Here is a 4,769-nt window from a genome sequence, read left to right as displayed (position 1 = left end):
TCACTTCCAAAATCATGATTAACCTGGTTATTGCCATGGCAAGTTGCTTAATTAACGTTATCAAAAATGATTACATACATCTACAAAAGTTACTACAACTATGAATACAATACAATTATTATATTAAAACACTTAATTATTTCAAAAGCTGAAACAACGGAGCCATAATTAATAACCTAATATTAATGAACAATAATAAGACATATGAATGACAGACTATTCAATAATTTGTTCATCAAATCTAATAATTTCTAATAAACTAAAATACTTTGTTTCTTGGCCTAGGTGAGGGCCTTGATGAGAATTCATTACAGCAGGGGAAATGTAGGTCAAATACTTAATTTACAGTTTAATTAAATTGTGTCTGGGAGGATGTGTGTCTTTCCTGTACTAAAAACCAACACCTTTTTGGAAAAGACAAACATCTGAGTCTGCACATTCCCAACAGTGACTCCCCGACCCAAGCACAAAGATCTGCAAAGTAACCCTTTCTCCAAAGATATTCCTCACATGACTGGGTATGATCATGTAAACAAAACAAAAATTACAACTTATATTTCAAACTAGCAGCCCTTGACAAAGGCTTCCTCCCTGTCCTATAGTTGATCGCAACTGAGGATGGGAGGGCCGTTGAAATCAAGACAGCCACTCAAACAGCAAACCAACTAGCAACAAGCTTTGGGTTGCACACTTCTCACCAGCCACAGACATGCCAAGAGGGATGGAGAAACACCTGGAGTCAGCTTCCCCTTGCCGCGGGCATGGAAGATGGCGAAGAGAGAACATTCTGGGTCCCCGACTTTCAGGGGCCGCCGTCACAGGGGCACCAAGACAGTGAGGCTCCCTGAGGAACATGAGGAAAGTAGTGCCAAAGAGGGATTACCCAGGAGACCAAGGGAGAGGAAGAGATAGAAGACAGACCAGTCAAGTCCACCTCAACTGTTGTGGACGGCATAGCGTGAGAGAACGTGAGCGGAGAGGAGAACAAAGAGTTTATGGCCTTAATAGAGAGTGAATGGCAGGAGGAGGAAGGTGAGACATGTTATCAATATCTTAAATGTCATTATAAACTGGTTGGTTCGAGTGCTGAATACTGATTGGCTGACAGCCATGGTATATCAGACCGTATACTACGGGTATGACAAAATATGTATTTATACTGCTCTAATTATGTTGGTAACCAGTTTATAATAACAATTAGGCACCTCAGGGGTTTGTGGTGTATCCAGGCACATAGGAACAGCCCTTAGCCGTGGTATATTGGCCATACACTTAGGCCTTATTGCTTAAATATACTGGGCACTTATTCACAAAGTGTGCCAGAGTGAGAGTACTGACTAGGATCAGTTTAGAAATCATAATGAATAAGAGGGAGGAGCTGATCCTAAATGAGCACTCCTACTCTGAGACACTTTGTGAATAAGGGCCCTATTTTTTTTATTTTAAATTATAATTTATTTGAAAGGACCTTAGTTTACTGTTACTGTACAGTACGTCTGAATGCAGTGTACTGTAAGTCAATGTACTGTGAAGTAAATCTGAATGTACTGTGCAGTATGTCTGAATGTTTTGTGCAGTAAATCTGAATGTACTGTGCAGTATGTCTGAATGTACTGCGTAGTAAGTCTGAATGTACTGTGCAGTAGGTCTGAATGTACTGTGCAGTAGGTCTGAATGTACTGTGCAGTAGGTCTGAATGTACTGTGCAGTAGGTCTGAATGTACTGTGCAGTAGGTCTGAATATTCTGTGCAGTAAGTCAATGTACTGTAAGTCTGAATGTTATTTGTCGCCACCAGGCTTGAAGTCGTGGAGTCTTGGAGTGTGTGAGTCGCTATTTCATGATGTCATCTCCAACTGGTTCTGTGTGAAGGTAAGCATTTTCCACCTTCCCTTACTGTAGACAAACAACACTTATTACACACAGGATGTACAGTACAGTACAAACCTTGACGTTGACTGTATAAAAATGTTTCAGGCAATAGTTCAGCTTAAAATATTTCCGGGTTTGACTATTTTCCACATTGTGTTGAACAGCACTCATCAATTAGTAGATTTCCTTATTGTACTTTGTAAGTATATAATTGTATTGTATCATTGAAATGTAATATTTTGTGAATGACTACATTTACAAGGATTCAGAACCCCATGTATTTTTAAAGAATAATATAAACTTTGGAGTAAGAAGGTGTTTGGTTCTTTGTATATTACATTGACAAACACAGTGGGCTGTCTTTCTCTGTGTGTCATTCCGATACGGCAAGTATTGATTGACAGCTAGCCACTGTGTTGATTGACAGGTTGTGAGGGAGCATGAGAGAGCTGTGATCTTCAGATAGGGTCACTTACTGCAAGGGAGACCCAGGGGACTTGTTATTATAATATTATTTGATGACTCATTGAACGAGTCATTCATAGTTTCTACGAATAATTGGATTGTCTTAGGGACACACCTTGCGGGCTACTCGTAAAATGGTGACACAGGAAAACGCAATGACACATTTTTTTTCAAACATGGAAGATTGTCTTAGGCTAGATGAGACATGCATCAAACAAATATCTCTGAATTTCTCAAATAAGTTTAAAATGGATTTGAAAAGGCAACTGGTAAGATTTACCACAGCACAAGTCTTGTGAACAACCTCCATTGTCCATATGTTCATTATACTGTACACTACACAGTATGTCAGTACCTCTACAATCTCTATCTACTGCATCCGGGACCAAGGCCTACTTTTCTACCTCCCACTCCTCTATGTTTTTTAGAAAGTGGACATCCGTCCAAAAATGCTCAATTGTTATCCAATTGGTCACAGTACGGTAACTCCTCTGACAGCTCTACAGAGAAACACAAACTACATCAAATATTCAAATATAATTTTCTCTGAGCATGAATCTTTTCCAGGTGGTAACCAAGGATCTGGTGAGCACGGAATCTTATAATTACTGAATAGAGAACATGGTTCTATGCTGTACTGCCCTGTCAAGTGTGAGTGCTGCCCCATTCTAGCCCACCACAACTTCACCCACATCCTTCTGGGCAGGAAGAGGCTCGCCCAGGAGATCCAGGTACCTAACCTACAGTTCACTCTTTGATACGGGTCTGTATATTTTCCAGACCTGGGATCAGATACTATTTAAAATTGTTCAAATACTGTTTGCTCAGTGTAACCTAACTAGAGTGCCAGATAGGTGGGGTTTACAGTTTGAACTATTCAGTTGGTCCATTAAGCCAGGCAAGCTAAATCATGCACAGATAATGTATTTTAAATGATTTCAAATAGTATTTAAACCTATGTGTGATATTGACATTTGATATTGACCTTGGTTGTTCATGGAATTTGGTAGTGAGCAGGCTCACTGATGTGTGAATCACATGGAGTGTCCAAGAACTTGAGTGAATGGGTGGTGGTATATATTCTCAACACTAGAGTGAATCATGCTGCCTTTTATATCTACATGTGGCTTTTGATTCTGTAGCTTGCCAATGTGGGATCAAGATGGACAGAGCAGAAATGTAAGACTCATCATCAATGACAGATTACAAACGGGCATTTGTAACATTTCCTGAACAAAACAACGCAACGACTCATTTCATTTCCAAAGGCTGGTGTCGTAAAACATTCTGTGAATGGAGCAGGTACATGTTGGAATTTCCAAAAACGTGTGTGTCCACTGTGTGCGCATTTCACCATTGTGATGGACTGAAAGGGTGGGTGTGTGAAGACCGGTCTATTCCTGCTCGTTGGCGACATCTGCTGGCCAGAAGAGAGGTAGGCCCGGAAGGGTAAGAGCCTAATTACACACACCTGAATATAATTAGCTTGGAAGTTGGGTGGTGTTTTTTATTTATTTTTTACCTGGCTTTAGCCAGATCTATTTTTGGTCTGGAGCAGCAAGAGCTGACATACAAAGCCCTTCAACGCTGGGAGGGATCTCGAACCCAGATGTTATTTGGCCCTAGACCTGACCCCAGTAAGGTTTAAGCCTGTTGAATTTCTGTTTTCTTTTGTTGGATACGCCAGTAAACAGCTTAGCTGTCTGGTAGCAGAGAGGGACCGGAAGACCCGTGTAGAAAGGCTCAAGGAAGAGCTAGGTTTTGGTTTTATTGTTATCCGGCACTGTGGCGTTTTCCAGGAGAAAGGTCAATTTTGGTCTACGCTTGTGTTACTTCACACTCTAGTCACTTGCTGGCCAGCCCCCCACCGCTACACCGTGTTCATTTCAGAGAGGACCTTTGTCTCCCCATTGAGCTGCAGCATAGTCTAGCTGTAGAGGCTGAGACCAGCCCAAATAAAAGTACGTAATAAAAGAGGTGTGTGTCCAGACATCAACGTATGTCAGAATGATAAACATAAAAAGCCAAACAGCAAGCATTGCCAACTTGCAGGCCTTGCCTCCCCTCCTCCCTGTCCTGTAGGTGATTGTTGCAGCGGGAGAGAAGGCAGCCTGTGAGACTGAAGTCTTCCCTGGACTCCCTCTCTGTTTCCCCCCACCACCGCCACCATCCACCTCCTGCTACACACCCTCACCATCCCCTCTGACCTGCCCCCTGATGCTTAACCACCCCAGCTCCAGCCAATCCCATTCTGACAGGAGAGACCAAAGAGAAAGACAGATGGCCCATGATGTAGTAAGTAGACAGACAAAGGGAAGCGTCTTAATTCAGATGCAAGAGCTGCGTGGTTGGTCCCAGGGAACCTGATTTTGCCACTCGTTGTTTCATATCAGTGCTGATGAAGGGAAGGAAGCAAGGAGAGGACACCATTTA

The 4,769-nt window shown here is 42.0% G+C and overlaps 1 pseudogene; it reads left to right on the top strand.

Moving 5' to 3' along the window:
• Positions 1 to 768: 768 nt before the first annotated feature.
• LOC139540532 (podocin-like) lies at positions 769 to 4,752 on the top strand (annotated as a pseudogene).
• The last annotated feature ends 17 nt before the right edge of the window (positions 4,753 to 4,769 follow it).

The sequence above is a fragment of the Salvelinus alpinus genome, chromosome 15 (genome assembly GCF_045679555.1).
Source record: "Salvelinus alpinus chromosome 15, SLU_Salpinus.1, whole genome shotgun sequence".
Lineage (NCBI taxonomy): Eukaryota > Metazoa > Chordata > Actinopteri > Salmoniformes > Salmonidae > Salvelinus > Salvelinus alpinus.
This window is presented reverse-complemented; position numbering and strand designations above follow the sequence as displayed.